General features: G+C 40.4%; 1 protein-coding gene across 1 annotated transcript in view; it reads left to right on the forward strand.

Moving 5' to 3' along the window:
* LOC118325971 (thyroid hormone receptor alpha-B) overlaps nucleotides 1-16857 on the forward strand; it is a 119789-nt gene that overhangs the window by 18082 nt on the left and 84850 nt on the right. The window contains exon 2 of the mRNA XM_035658849.1: nucleotides 2282-2359. The gene's annotated coding sequence lies outside the window, so the exon portion shown is untranslated. The remainder of the gene's footprint in view (nucleotides 1-2281; nucleotides 2360-16857) is intronic.

Genomic DNA, 16857 nt, shown 5'->3' on the forward strand with positions numbered 1-16857 from the left:
TCCTGGCAACATCCTTCATTAGTTTACTGTTTGTACGGACTTTGATTTGTGAGACAAAATCAGATAGAAAAAGGCCACCAATCCCCCCATGTTTCTTTTGAGAATGCCGCCAACAAGCAGACACATTTATGTGCCTCCAAGAATTACTTCATTATCTTTTCAGTGCAAGATAGGAGTCGCCTTATTTTTTCCGCCAAGTCAGGTGAAAAGGTGAGAATGTCGTGGTGCTACTTGGCTGAATGTCATCAGATAATGATGATAGTCTGACAAAGACACTGACGATAATATTATATTGTATATCAATGGATATGTGTTTTTTTGTCTAAATAAGAGCTGGAACTAGTTCATTTAATACATTTTTAAAACGTTTAGGCTTGCCATTGCTCATCACACATGTACATACAACTACATGTAAAATAAAGCTGTGTATCTATATGTCTAGATGTCCAAGGTCAGATACTAAAAGTATACAATTGTAATGATATGATATGCTTTGAACTGAAGGATAATTCCACGTGATTAGACAATAATAATAATTATTATTATGATTAGTAATTATTTCCTTCATTTTTATTTCTAATACAGCAATACAAATGCCACAGAAAATGATGTCATCTGCCTCAGAAACATGCTGCAGAATGGGTATTGTTTACCGCTGCTCCTGGGTCAGTGTCATCTTTCATAATTTGGTACTTTCAGTTTCTGGCAGCACTGTACACAGTAGTTGGATATTTCTTTCATTGTGGGAATGTTATTGGAGATCTGAAGCAGGTTTATGACCGGGGAACACAGTGAGCCTGCAGGAGAGTACCGATACGCTAAATCGATTCATTCAAGTTTACATTATAAAACGATGCAGACGGTGTCTTTTGTAGTTTGTTTCAATAAAAATGAAAACAATTATCACAAATCGACTGTGATGTGAAAAAATCTGAGATTTTGCTTTTAGGCCGTATCACCCAGACCTAACCAACAAACAGTTATTTTAAAAAGATTGTTTTTTGACAATTGTATTGATTTATTTCCTAATTTCATGCTATATTTGGTCTTACATCGCTGAATCTGAATCTCTCACTGTTGTGTTGGATTGTCTTTACGCTTCTAATTTCATGATTAACTAATAAAAAAAACTCCTAATAATAATTTTAATCAGTTTATCCGCAGCCCTAATGTCAGTTTTTTAATGTTTGTTGATACATATGTTTTCATGTTAATGGGTGTATATAGCATGTCTGTGTACTGGTGTGTTTATCTGACTCCGTGCATTTGTGTGTGTGTGTGAGAAGCCACAGATGGAAAGCCTTATTCAATTTGTCGCTGCCATTCACTTTTTTTGATCCAATGCAAAGAGGCAGATTTTAATCCTGTTCAGTGTAAGATGATTGAATGAGATGTACAACGTAATATCATTTAATTCAATAGTCATAAATCAAGGACATCGTTATTATGTTCATAGCCTTTTAAAAGAGGTTTCTGCACAGGTATACCAAGCATGAATGCTGTTGCAACGATCTACTTGACATTCACAACAGTTATGCAGATTCACACGTTCACAACTCTCATCGTCACCTTGAGGATATTTGTTGAGGCGTGACTGCTAATAATTCACTTTTGCTGCCAGGATTGTGACATCTTAAGCTGAAGTGTGTGTGTGTGTGTGTGTGTGTGTGTGTGTGATAGTCAACCTGTATCATTAATGTTGCCTGAAAGCCTTGTATTGTAATACTACCTCAGGTATGAATAAAAGGCCTTGTTGCCTGAAAAGTGGCTGCAGGGATGATTAAGGGAATACCTGTACCGTGGAGAAATGCCCTCCATCAATGCATTCCTGAACAGATAGTGTACTCCTGGTCTTTTGAAAGTCTAGCAAGGTCCATACTATAAACTCCCTTTGATTCCTCTGGCCAGCCTAAGCCTTAAGTTAGACACTTCATTTGGCTAAAGGATTAGACTACTAAGCCTTTTAGTGGTAAGCTGGTCACATGAAAATCTAACATCGGTTTGCTTAGGCAAGAAAACCTTGCACCTCCTTCGGGGATTTTCCTCTCTTGAACTCTGAGACTCCTCCCATGTCATCCCTGACTTGGCAGTACACGCATGCATGAGTGGCCATGTGGATTTCCTTTTGCAGAGCTGTGGCTATCTGCAGGATTTGGCTAACTCCTGTCTCACAGGATCCCTCTGTAAGCCTTTTCACTCTCCGGAGTGTTTGGCCTGGTGGATGTTTTTCTTTTGTTGGCAAAGAAATGAAGGAATCACCGATTTTCTATTCTGATTACAGAGTTCCATGAGACCTGCTTTTGGATAACGGCTGGAATCAAATGTAAAGAAACTGGAGTGAAAACAACTAACAACCAAGGTAAGAACTGTTTTCATAGCTTTGTGTACACCTCCAGAGGATGACATATTCACTGCTAAGTCACTCAATATTCCTGTTTTTGCACATACTTAATTAACTGTGACCCTACATCAGTGGGGTCTGTGAGTGTATAGTTACCTCGGTAGTGTCACAAAGTCAAAAGACTGGTGGGGTTGGTTGGTTTTATTTTTCCATGCTGGGACACAGTATCTAATTTCCACAGGTGCAAATATCAGATTTGGTTTGGGGGGGGGGTTCCCTATATGTACAGCTCACTGACATGTTTGTCCCCATGCTTTTTGCCTGTCAAAACTGCACAGTAAATTTGAAAGTGATCAAACATGCAGCCTGGATTAGTGCAGTATACACCAGAAGGCTGCAGCTTTCTCTCCTGAAAGCTTTTCCTCTCCTTTCCAGATAAGATTTATGGGCACAACTTTCTCTCTCTGCCACCTTAACAGCAAGAGGGTAACATATGTGGACATCAGGTCTGTGTGTTGCACCAGCTTTTATTTACTAGTCAAATTGGATGTCACAAAACTTTGCATCATCTCATACGCAGTGATTCTAGGCATAATCACACACAATCTCTCCTAGACATACTGTATGTTTGAAAATGGATAATCAGACAAATTACACATTAAATATTATTATTACATATTTACACTTATTTATGTCCTTCACTTTTGTGTCACAGGAATAAACATGTCCACATCCCTGCATGTCATGTGGAGGACTGAGAAATCACACTGAGTCGACAGTAAATGGACACTGAAATTAGCCTGGTGCAGCTCCCAAAGAGCATCATCTTGCACAGTGTTGAACTTGCACTTTTTCCCTTTTGTCCTCGCCACTAACCACAGAATAATGTGGTTCCTAACTGAAAGGTTGTGCCTTTGTTTTACAGCAGTGTTCACGTTGACTGATGATCCTTTTAATAGTTTATATGTGCACTCAAGGTCGAGCACTGCACTGTGCATCGAGAGATGTGCAGCGGGATACAGCAGTTGTTGTTAGGGCCGGGGTTTGGTGGCAGTTTATTGAATCTGAATGCACTACTGAATCCACTATAGATATATACTATAAAAGATTCAATTGAGAACTACAATCAACTTTTTTTGGCTGAGAAAGCAGAACCTGCTTTGAGAGGTAACTAATTTCCACAAGCTGTATCTAAAACCTGAAAGTGAGAACAGCATATGAAATGCTGATGAAATATGTATCTGATGTATTAACATAACAGCTGTAGACACATTGGTGCAACAGGTGTCGCCTAGTGCATACCTTATTTTTAGGAGCTACTTGCTGCTTGAGGCCCCAATTAAGAAGCTTAACTTGATAATGATATGTATGAATGAATATTTAACTCAGAGATTGTGTCAAAAGAACATAATATGCTGTTTGACTTGTTGGCCTTTGGCAGCTTACTTACATGTTACATGTTTATCCAGGCTACTCAGATGCAAATGTGCAAGAGTGTTTGTAGATATTCATGTGGAAGTTTTTTACATAAACTTTACATTGGTACATCCTTTACTTTGTAAGGGGCTAGTACATGAATCAAAACAAAGTGGCTTCTGTCAGAGGGACGGGAGGTGAGCATGGACGCTGCACACACACACACATCCCGCCCTTGTGCTTCTCAGGTGGCAGAGACAACGAGCTGAGCCACTCCCTGCACAGCTGTCAAGCCCATCAGGGGAATCACTTTCCCGCTCTGGCACACACACACACTGTCACAATCACAAATGAGTACACACCCGCACCTGGTCCCACTTTCACCGACGCAAATACAAACATGCACACACACATAATCAAATATGTACAAACATGCTCAAAGACAGGCACAGACAAATACAAACACACAATCTCACACATTTGAATTCATCCACAGATAATCTGAGCTCTGACTGTGGATCTGTAAAGGAGGATGGACAAACTGTGAGTGGGCTTGGAGCCAGCGGATGAATTACTTTTATTCTCTGACAGTTTGACTCACCACCTGGCTGGGTAATCCCAGCGCACGCTTTTGGACAGCTCCTGTACTAAACCTCAATTTCAATGTGAGTGAATTGAATTTCTCAGATGGCCATTCAGGCTCTGCCTGGCACTAACCGGAAGAAGTCCGCTTTATGACCGTTAATGCTGTGCAGAAGAGAGACACAGTGACATTTAAAATGAAACCATTACAGTCAGACAGATGTGCGTGCAAGCTGTCCCTGTATTAATGCTGTCTCCTTTTCTGTTTGTGACATTTGAGTAAGCATTTTTCTTGCTAATCAATAAACAAACTTAATAACCAGCCTTGAGGCTCTTGAAAGTCTAGACAGAATAGAGGACAGGCAATTTTGTTTTACTCTGCAAAGAGGCGAGGGAGTAATTAGCATGCTGCTAAATGATATTTCCAGGAACTGAGGGAATCATGATGGTGAGTAATCCCAGGTTGAATTGTCTTTGTGCAGCTTAATTTGTGGTTGTCTTAATACTGCGATAGGTGCGTTGCAGCCAGGAGGCTTGGCTAGGTCGTAGTGCAGCGGTGGAGGCGTGACCCTGTAATGTATTGGGCTTTATGTTTTGAAGGGCAAGAGGCTCTCTGCTTTCCAGCATATGGTTTTATTGCAGTGCAGGATAAACAAGGTGCAGCTGTAATGTTAGGTTGCAACATCATAGAGATAGAGTGGGTGGTATTTTATGAAACTGTGCGGTTTCTTGGACAGCTCTTTCATTCACTGAAAGGAAGTGGTTTTTGCCTCCTCTTAGCAAAACACAAAATGTTCCTCTTTTACAGCTCTCTGTTGATACTCTACTGTTATTTCATTCATCCTCATGCGAACAGATCAACATGTGCATTAAAGACAGGCTCTGTTTGGGGTCATAAGGAAGGCTCAAGCGGAAAAGCAAACCACAGAGAGTTGAAAGTGTTTGCGGTGTAATGTTGGGTAAAATTGTTTCTGGTTATGATTACTTACCTCTCAGAGCTGTGTTTTAGTTTGAACTAGAGCTGATTGGTGCTGCAGATTGCAAAGATAAAGCTAAAGTCCAAGTTTGGGATGTTTCCAAAGTTGAGCTTCCAGCAGCTGTTTATTTCGTCTGTTAGATGCATTCTTTTAAATCACATTTGTATGATTCCGTGTTTGTGCTGTGAGTAATCATGCATATATTTGACATTATTGCTTAAAAAAATAATTAAAGCATTTAATCTGAATGGTTATTGATACATTTTCTGTCCAACTAATTGATTAATCGACTAAAGTACATGTGCATTCTTGTGTATTTGCTAGCAGAATACAAGATACAAAAACTTCTGAAAGTTGCTCCATTCTGCCACCTGTGGTAGGACCAGTACTGCAGTTTTGAAGCTGATGCTTTATCAATATTTGATAAGAGGATCAGGAAAATCAGCTGTTTATTTATTATTTGGATATATTTAACTCTTTTGACCACAAAGCAGTATATTTTCTAGTTGGACAGTTGGACAAACTAAGTAAAAGCAACATTACTCAAACATATGAGTTCTTGTTACTTGACATGCCAGTTCATGCCAGTTCTGATATATCTTTTCTGATCTACAATCGTCTGATAATATCAGCCATGTCAGTGTAACAGTCTGTTTCCAAAGCTTCCACGGAACCTTTAAGTCAGTTTAAAAGATTGATGTGTTCAACCTTCAAACAAGCCATCAGAAATTCATGCCCGAGTCTCAGAACACAACAAAATAAGATGTCATGTTCCTTTTCAACTCTGACATTCATTTAAAATCTCCAGCAGCTCAAAGGACAGGCTAAACCGCGTTATTGCTAGTCTACAGAGCTGACTTTCTTCTTTTAAAGAATATATTTCATGCTGTGAGAGCACTTTGTTTCATCACTCAGATATAACTGTGGATTGTAGGCCGTGACAGAAGAGGAGACAGGATTGACATATTGATTACAGTGAGTAGTGTGATGACAGCTGAAAGGTTTGCAAGAAAAAGGAAAAAAAGAAGCTCTTTGCTATCTGAGTGGCTCGATACTTTGACCCCTGCCTGGTAACCTGTGATCACAGCTTGGACAAGTTACTTGCGTGTTGCATATCGCTGAGGTCCTCACCAGGCAGCCTAAATTGCCTGCCACTGCAACGGCTCCTGTCAGACAGCCAAGTGGATATCATGGTGTGAAACAGATATGATTGTATCAAGTGTTATCAAGTTTCCAATGAACAATGAATGACTTCTTTTAGCAAAGCAGACAAGGCACATTGTCCTACGTTCACAAGTTTTACTGGGAGCTCCAGTAACAGCTAGTCTGACAGGAATACAAATTTCTGGAGCTTTGGCATTTTAATATATTTACATACTGGAAATGCGTGAACATTTTCTACAGCCCTGTAGCTTTGTCATTGTGTATGAGAAATGCTTAATATATTCTATTTTCTTAGCTGCACTACAGCTTGAGATAGCAGGATGTTTACATAGACTGACATTATGAATTAAAGCCAAACAGACGTTAAACTGCTACCTGCTCCTGGAGTTAGCAGCGCTCTGAACCTTTGATGGCAGTTACATGTTGATAAGGTCTAAGGGGAATGTATAACATACCGATTTCTAATTACAGAGCATGATAGGACATCTGATATAGAGTATAATGAAGCATGGTCGAAGGGAGTATAAATTAAATTGCTGTGTGCAGGACCTCCGTGGTGATCACATCATGGCAAACAGTCACGAGCAGCGCCTGCGGTGAACTCTTCAGGTGTCTTTCAAGCAAGTCCATTTCAGTTTTTACCATCAGTTTTTATTAGTAATTGATGAACTATTAATATAAAGTTGCAGTAATTATTCATGTAATTGATTAGTTGACTATAATTTAAGTCATATTTAGAGTAAAAATATCTTCAAGTTTCTGATCCAGCAATTCATTAAAAAGATTAATAAAAATAAAAATAATTGTTTACACCATGTGTCAAGTAAAATTACCAAACATTTGCTGGTTCCAGCTTCTAAATGTGAGAATTCTTAAATTTATGCAATGTATTTTCTATTTTTACATTTGTGATTTGCATAACTTTGGATCTCATTGGGCTTTCAAAACTTGTGATGTGCATTTCAATACTTTTCTCGAACTATCAATCAGTTGACAGAAACAGATTAATCAATAAGAATAGTTAGCTGCAATTTCGACCACAATCCAAGATTTATTCAGTATATATAAATACTGTCATTGATGTCTTATGCCTGTTGGGTCTGTATAATTTACAGTTCAACAAGTTCCAGAACAACATTGTTTGTCAGTAAAGTGCTGGACGGCGCTGTGGGAAAGACAGAGAAAGAGATCATAGTCATGTTTTTTTTGTGTGTGTGTGTTATTATTATTAAATTATTTTCTAACAAAACATGTACAAACAAATAATAAGCCACTCACACACAACACTGACACAATATGTCCAAATACAAAGAAACATATACGTGAATAAGCAAACAGCAATGTCAACAAATATATTTCAGAGTTTCTTTCCTTCTAAAAACTCATGATCATAGTCAAAGGTAAAACAAACTAGAACTGACTGTTTGCAGTAGATGGAACGTAATTAGCGAGCTCCCAGCCAGATGCTTTGTTGTTTGAAGTATTTGAACAAACTCCGCAGTGAGGACAGCCTCCTCTTTGTTGTGACTGTAATTACCATATACTAAAGGGCTGAAGCAGGTTAGTGCTTTCATCGAACACACCTAACTGTTTAAGCACATTATTTCTGACACATCCTCATATACAGGATTATTAAACATTCATCTGCAGATGAAAAGAATCAATAAATGCAAAACAAATATTGAACTTTGTTTTTTTCCAGCAACTATAGCTGTGCACAAACTGGCTGGACATGTGAACAGGCCTGATGATTCAGTCCGGTCCCACCGATGTCACAGATCTGCTGTAAATAACAGCAAAGGAGCAGTTTCTGTGAATGTTGATCACATCTGTGTTCATGCTCAACATTTATGGGTTTTAATGGTTGAGGGTCCCATTTTCATCCCTCTTTCCCACCCCGTGTGTCTCCTCCCCCTCCCGCTTCATCTCTCCCCAAGGCAATGTCAGTTGAGGCGTAGAACAGGTGCAGCAGAGAGTGATATGAACACAAGTTCCTGCTCAAACAGTTGGTCCCCCCCACCGCCCCCGCCACATTACATATGCAGCATACAGTCCAGTGTGACACTGCGCCCCATCCACGTGGAAAGAGAAAACGGGTTCAAAGTACTCAACCCGCGCCAGACTCCTTTTCTTGTTTAATGCTGTGTTTGCTCTCACTCTCGCCCAGTCTGGGTTCAGCTGTATGGGATTATAGATAAAGACAGCATGTACGGCACATACTAAGACATCAGAGTATCTTGTACCTCTGGCTGAGGACAAAAAAGCTGAACATCTACTGGTTTACAAGTTTAATGAGTAACACATCAGTGCAGATAAGTAGGGCTGTATAGTATATCTTGGTTGGGGAGAAAGTGGGTCATTTTGTTGCACACTCTCTGAGGCAGTACATGCCCATGAAGAACATGCTTGCTCATATGGTTCTATACTGGGGGATTGCACATAGTGTTCTGTACATATCTGCGTTGAGTAGGATCTGATAATGTGTACTCTGCCAAGCAATAGGTATCCAGAGGTGCGGGTGTAAAGAGTCGGTGTTAATTTCAAAGCTCCCTTCTGCTCAAGAAAGGCTGCCTTTGTGACCACGGGCACCTCACTGAGACTCAAAACAAAAGCCACTATATCTGTAGTCAGCATGTTTATTATGTCCAAATTGCTGTAAACATGGTTCCAAAGCTCTGGATACAACGAACATTTCCATAATCAAGACCAGACTGCTGTTCCTAGAAGGACAAAGACCCCCACAAAGAACAGAACCATTTGAGAAAGAGGGAAAAGAGGGCAGAAATGGCTTGAGAGTGGTGGGCAACATTAACCAGTTTAGAGAAGGACATTCCAGCTCTTTTGTTGTCAGGCCACAAATATTCCAGTCTTCCCTGCTCACTCCTACTCTTCTGCCACACAAATGAAGTGAACTTTGGAGGACTCCAATAAAGGCGGGGAAGAGGGAAGACTATTAAACGCCTGGGGTTAGGAACGTTGGCTCAGTACATGCAGTGGACACTCTTGTAGCTCTCCACGTGGTCTCAACTCCTGCAACACTTAGCACAGTCTGGTTTGAGTTTTACGCAGGCATGTGAGAGAGCTACGAAAGGGGGTTCAATCACTTTACGCTATTAAAGACAGACGAGGGACAAACCAAGTTATTTAAAATAGTGGATTTATAACCACGTGCACACACATGTACGTTATATTTGAATGAATGTTTTCTCATTCCAGCAGGTACAGAAGAGGATGGGCACAGGAATGCTTCAGCGTACTTTTTGTGCTGTATTTGGATGAGTTCCAGATCAGTGAACCGTCTTCAGCACCTTTTAATTAAAAGCACAATTCTATAAGCTATTGGACTGGTTTCAGCATGCCATGACTAGCTGAAGCCATACTGGGACATTTTCCCTCCACCGCTTTGGACTAGTTGACTTTTATAGGTCATAATAAAGTCAGATCAAATTCACACCTCTTTCTTATTTCACTGGACGGTTGGTGGAACATTAACTGAGGTTAGGTTTCAGTCTCTGCCATGAGGGATATCATTAATCATATCAGAGCGACACAGAAGCCAGCACTGAGGCCAGACATATGACTCATATTATCATACATATTAGTCCCAAATGACTATGATGATTTTCTCATTTTAATGCTTCTTCTCAGCGGTTGTATTGTTGCTTTGTGCCTTGATGTCATTTTCTTTTCTTTTTCCGTTTGTTTGATCTGGCTCTACGCTGCCAGCTGAGGTGTTATCTCTATTACATAAATTGCCCACGTGCCTTTTGGCAAAGCATCTTGTGTAGGGAAACTCAGCCAAGTCTGTCAAGGTTAGTTTAGCTGAAATTGTGCCAGTGTGGTTTGACACACCTGTGTTTGTGTGTGTGTGTGTGTTTTTATGTGTGGTAGGGTGCTGTTGTTCAGTGTTTGGCTGTTTGTCAGATAGGCCTGCACAACACAAATTCCCTCTTTTTTTCCAGTCTTTGAATGCTTTTAAGCTGTTGAACCTTGTACATTCCTGTTGAATTCCTGGATTTAGATAAACTGAACTTACACGTGTGGTTTTGTTGGACAAAGTTTCTTTAGAAGGGCTTGTGCTGTCTTTTTTTTTGCTGGAAATCAAGAGTCACAGTATGCTGTAGTGTTGTCAGAAGACCTGCAGTGTCAGCCTTGACCTTTGACCTCTCCATACATGTCCCCAGTCGGAGCAAGGCTGCTGAGATCATATCAATCATATGCAATGCTCCTGACCTGCTTCTGCTCCTTGACACTTCTTTGTCTGTGTGGTTGGAACAGAAAGAAGAGACCTTTCCTTATGTATAATGTATGCCTTGCTACTAACTGCTGATTATCTTCTCTATTAAGCGACTAATCATTTAGTCTATAAAATGTTCTCAGTGCCTGAGATTATGTCTTCCGATTGATTGTTTTGGCCAACAGTCAAATAGTCAAAGATATTTAGTTTGCCATCATATAGGGTTGCGAGAATACAAATGTTCATCTTTGAGCAGCTGGAACCAGTGAATTTTGAGCAACTTGACTTCAGTATAGTTGCTGATTTATAGACGAATTCAACCAGTTGCTTCAGCTCCAGTCATGAATTTTATGTAGAAATGTATCAAAACAATGCACAATAAGACAGAGTGAATAAGTGCTTGTTTGTTTATTGACTTTAACAAGATAATGACAAAATCACTGGAGTACTGCAATTTTCCTCCCAAATGTAATACAGTCTTTTTGTAAATCTTTGCCTTTGTGTGTCCCTTTTATACCAATCTGTGTGTAAGTGTTCCAGCCTGTGTGTCCATGTGTGTATCGCTTGCTATATTTAACTCTACGTGTGTCCTTGTATGTTCGTAGCCCTAAACGGGCTTGTGTGTCCTTGTGTGGTGTCTCTGAATGTGTCTCTGTGTGTTTGCGACTGTATGTGTGTCCCTGTATCTTAGTGTGTGTGCCCAAGGCTGTGTGTATCCATTTATGTGGCTGTGTGTGTCATTGTGTGTGTGTATCCGCCCGTCTAGACAATTCCAGCACTCTCCGTATGCTCATGCATACAGCAGTGGGAGACGACTGCAGAGGCATGCCTGGGGATGTGGTCAGGAGAGGCCTATGTTTTATGGTACATACTGTACTAAGCTGTACTGCTGCAGTAAAGGTGCTATAAATAGAAGCTGCTGATAAAGAGGGAGGGAAAAAAATGGGGGGCTCAGTGTGAAACAGACTCACCATGCAGGTTCCTGTTTGAACACTCAGCCAGGGGCCACTCAAGGATCACTGCAAGTCCTGGCTGAGCTACAACCAACACTGATGTACATAAGAGCATATAAGCAGGGACAAAATGAAAGGACCAGTGCTCTTAAAATTTATGTGTTTATATTAAGGGTTACGGTTTGGGTTTCAAGAATGAATGTATTTATGATTTTCATTGGGGAAGTAACATACAGTCATATACGTTAAGTGTGCCACACTGCAACCACATCAGACACCATCATGGAGGTCTACTAGAGAATCGTCTGTCTGCAAATATAGCTAATGTTGATCAATGTGTCTAGAAAAACAGAGATACATGTTCAAGAATGTTGGTGTAATATTCATTAGTGTTAAAACTTGTAAAAGATAGGTTTGATGAGGTTTGTTATTTCCACATTTAGGTGACTGCAGCACGGTGTAAAATCCTAGGCTTGCCTTGCACCTGTGGTAAAAACCTACCCAAACCCAACAGGCATAAATTAAATGTTCAATAACAGGACTGATCCCAGGAAAGTCGCACAAGCAGCAGCTGTTGAAAAGGAAAGAAATATGTCTTTTTTTTCGTGCACTTTGTAGTTCACACTCTCCGTCTCACCTCTAAAAACAAAGTTATTGTTAGTTAGTTGTCTGTGTTATATTCCTAAGGGGATTTTTTTAGACAATATCATATAATTTAGCTTTATTGTGCTTCAGCTGTGATCATTGACTGAAGCTGCACCTGGCTACATAGACGCCAGTGGGTTCCTGAGGTGGATACGGGAGTGCAAGTACATCAGGATTGATTTCACAAACAAAATCTTTGCAGTAAATCGCTTGCAGGTTTTCAGGACATTTTTGCACGATAAACCTTTTTAAAATGCAACCTCTGTAGCTGCCGAGAGATTGAAGGAGGCAGTCTGGTGAAGTTTTATGGTGGCTGAGCAACCCCATGGTTGGTGACTCATTCTCAGGAAGAGGAGTTTTGTAGGTTCTCAAACAAATTGTTTGCCCTCTGATCCAGCAGGCTATAATGGGGCTTACATGGATGGATGAAGGCAGGGAACAGTGTTTGCTCAGCCTTAGATAAAGGTGAAATGCATATGGATGGAAGAAGTGTAGCTCTCTCAATGGAAAACCTGCAACTTTCCTCTTGTTATTACAGCATGAGATTTTAGGCCTTCGGTACTGTATGTCACAAAGAAAACCTGGATTTCCTTTAAAGGTGTAAAAGTGCCTTTTGACTGTAATTTGCCTATTAAACAGCATGCACTCCTCCAAGGTGCTAATAAGTATTAGCCCCGAGGTTGCACCACATCAATTTGTAAAACATGAATAAAAAGCTGGTGTCATTGCCAGTTTTTCTTTAACAGCCTCCTTCAAGGAATCTCATTTAGAAAATTTGCATGAAATGACAACCTGGCTGTGCACAGTGGTTTTGTTTAATTTCATCTGTGAATGTGCAACAACACCAAGACCTTGCATGTGCACTTTCCCAATGCTGCGCATGTCCATTTCAGATGTCGGCAAACTCAGGACATGAAGAGACTAAATCCTCAGCTGACACCCAGCCCTCATAAATGGCACTGTAACTGGTTTTATGACCTTGTTTTTCTTTTTTTCCCCACTCTTCTGTCTTCTCACTTTTGCCTGCTTCGCTCTTACACTCATCCTTGACCCCGATCTCCCCTCTTTATTTTTTTATGCTGTGCCTCACTTCTTTAAATATCCTTTATGCTTCTACACTAACACACAGTGATACACACACACACACACACGCATATGCACATGTGAACCATTGGATATGTGTTTGGCTCCATGCACACACTGCACCCCCAATGTTCCCATTTGAAAATCTCCCATTCCCCTATTCCCAGAATCTTGTTTCACCATAGCAACACCAGCATGTCTGCGCTCTCACACACACATACGCACAGCTATTTCATATTCACCACATTCCCTTTTTTCCCTCTCCTTTTTTTTAATACCCCAGTTCTGGGCTGGTTTTTATGGCGCCCCCCTCCCCGCTTACTGTGTTCCTTCAGGAATCTTGGCCCACGTTCAAAAATCCTAAATCAAATACAGGCTGCTACAGCACCCAGGGCCCCATCGCTCTGCATCTGTCACCCTGCATGTTGACCCCAGGGAGTGTTTGTGGATGTGGGAAGGGGGGGCTGACAGTCAACCTGTCCCAAGAAGGTTTTGCTGACTGTTATGTAGTTTTTTCCCCCTATCTCTTTCCTCCTCTCTTTCTCTCGTTTCCTCACTCGATCACTTCCAGTTTGTCTTCTTTTTGTCACTACCTGATAAATTGTCCAACAGCGTTTAACTAACCTTTGCAACCCACATCACTCTTAATCTCCTTCAGTGATGGCTGATTTTGTAGCCCCTTGTAAAAAAAAAAAAAAACTCTACTTACTTTATAATTTACAAGCATCTGTATATCAGAGACCTACACTTCTATGTGATAATACAAATACGAAATCATACTATAAAAATGTAATTAAGGTACTTAGCCCTCTGGATAAATGAATGGTAGAAAATAAACATAAGCTACAACAAGAGTGTGGAAAAAAGACAACCCAACATAAATTACAATTATCCCAATACCTAATAAAATACAATCAAAGCATCTTCCTGTTCAGATACCCCAGATATTGCAAATTACGTGCTTTACCATTATTGTACAAGGAGAAATTTATAGAGAGTGTGCCAAATTGTCTAAAACTAGTCACGCTTATTTTGTGTAGTATTTGATCTTTTCAGTGCAAGGGCACTAGAAAATTCCACAACTTGTGTTAGGGCTGTACACACATACATACATTTTTGCTTTCAACTGGCAAAAATTAAGCAAATATCTTTAATATTTTGACATCATGAAACCCTCTGAACAGGCTTTGAAAGTTTTATTTTGTATGTACATGCACCTCACTCTAGTTTTGTCTCTGTTTCTGTCAGAGTTCATCCCCGCGCTGCCTTCTACTTTGTGTCAGAAAAGAAAAAAATTAGAGTGGAAGGAAATTAGTTTTACAGATGTTGTCTATCCTGGAGCGCATAGTCATTTCTTTCTCTCCCTCCCCGTCCTCTCTTCATCTGAGTCCCCTCATGACTCCATTGCCTTCCCCCTACCTCTGCATGACCCTCTTGTGTCATGCGCTCATCGTCTCTACAATACGTCATGTCTATCTGGAATGTACATGCTGATTAGCAAACTGCCTTTAATTGATTCACTGCACTGGCGTTGTGTAAAGCTAAGATCTGCTAAGCTCTGTCAACACAGGAGTCCCTCTGCTCTGCTTTTATGTGGGTTCATATACATAAGACCTAGCGTGTATAGAGCTGCTCAAGACAGCTTTAAAGTGTTTTTTTGTGCATGTGTGAGATGCTCAGATGACAAGCCTGCTGCGCATTAGTCCAGTGATTTAGTGAGTTCGACTGCGGCGCCAGCCTCAGCCCCTCCTGCCTCGACTCTCTTGCTCGTTCATCCTCTATAGCCTTAGCTTTTGGTTGTCCATTGTGTTTGGTCTGGTTCAAATTCCCAGTTTGGTGGCTCCTCTGAAAGAGGCGGAACACATGTGCAGAGCTGATGTGTTGTCTTGCATATTCGCAGCAGAGCCAGCTCCCTCCCAGCTTGCCAGCTCTCACTATCATGTTGAAAACTAGATTTTTCATGCCTATTGTGTGTTATGTCGCTGCAGAATGGCCCTCACTGGTACCTGTAAACACTTATAGTACAGTCTAGTGATTACTCTTCTCATCCGCATTTAAAAATAACATCAGAAATAATCCCCAGCTGCGTGAATGAAGTCAAAAAAGACAAAAAGCATGGGGCTTATGATTAACATATTTTCAATGGGGACTCCTGGTAATACACATGGCTTTTTATGGCTGTGCATTAATTCAGCTTTTTTTGAAGGGCTTTGGACATCACAAGTTTTCTGTAAAGGCACATCCTTTGTTACAATGAAGTGATCCTGGTTTCTGTTTTCAACTGGTAAAGCTGTCATAATCCATCCATCCAACCCCCTCTGTTCCCAGTCAACTTACAGTTAATGTAAACTCTAGTGTGTTTATCCCGTCTAAGCCCATTGTGGTCTATCTTGAAAGCCAAATATGGGTAACAGACCTTTTCTAACTTGTTTAGGAATCACATTTTTTCCCTCATTATTACATTAGAGGTTGTCCTGTTTGATCTGCCGCCCCTCAGTTGCCCTACAGAGCTGCTTTTAGCAGTGTGTTGATTTCTGGGCATTACACACAAAGCTAGTCTGTTTCTAGATCTCTGAACTGGTGTTGTGCTCACAGACTTTTGCCCAGTTAGATAAACAGTTCAATCACAGCTTTGCAGATGGGATTAAAAATGGAGACATCATCTTTCCTACAAAGCTCGCTGCCTAGATACACGCATGAAAAATGGTGACCATAAAATGGAGTGGATGAGATCGGCACAGCTGTACAGGTTGTTTTAAGCTTAATTCAGCTAACGTGAACACGTCTTGCTGTGTAAAATAAATGAAACAAAATGACAATTTAGATTTTTGTGCTTGGTTATACCAGAAAAAAGCAAAGCAAAGTTCATTTAGTGACTTTGGCACATGACTGTAGCTGGCGATCAGCTAGATTGACACAGCTGTAATAGTTCGTTTGTTGAACTACAGAAATAAATATTAAACCGGCATGTTTCCTCTTCAGTTGCTACTGATTGGTAAGAGCCAAACCAAACAAATATACACTCCCTTTAAAGTTAAAGTGGCTAATATGGACAAAATGTCAGCGGGATGAGTAAAATGAAACAAAATGGCAGTTCCGCCTTATCATCAGGCACCAGAAAGGCCCCTTACACTGCAGTGGAAGCTGTTGCATCAGGCAGTTAGGAGTCTTTCAGCTGTTCTCCGACCTTACATTTCAACAGTAATGTATTCATGCCAACTACCACAGAATGTCCTCCAGGGCTGTTGTGGTTGTTGACTTATGTCTTTGAATAACAGCCTGTGTTTAAACATTTTGAATTCTCTGGAAGAAATTACAGGCCTGACTCGCTTTAACATTGTTCAGCTGGAAAAGACATAATTATTTGATATTCTCAAATAAATATACAGTATCAGAATCAGAATCAGAATCAGAAATACTTTAATAATCCCCGTGGGGAAATTACTTGAAAGGTGGGTA

This window comes from Morone saxatilis, unplaced genomic scaffold (genome assembly GCF_004916995.1).
Source record: "Morone saxatilis isolate NCDOM2014 unplaced genomic scaffold, NCSU_SB_2.0 Contig1, whole genome shotgun sequence".
Lineage (NCBI taxonomy): Eukaryota > Metazoa > Chordata > Actinopteri > Moronidae > Morone > Morone saxatilis.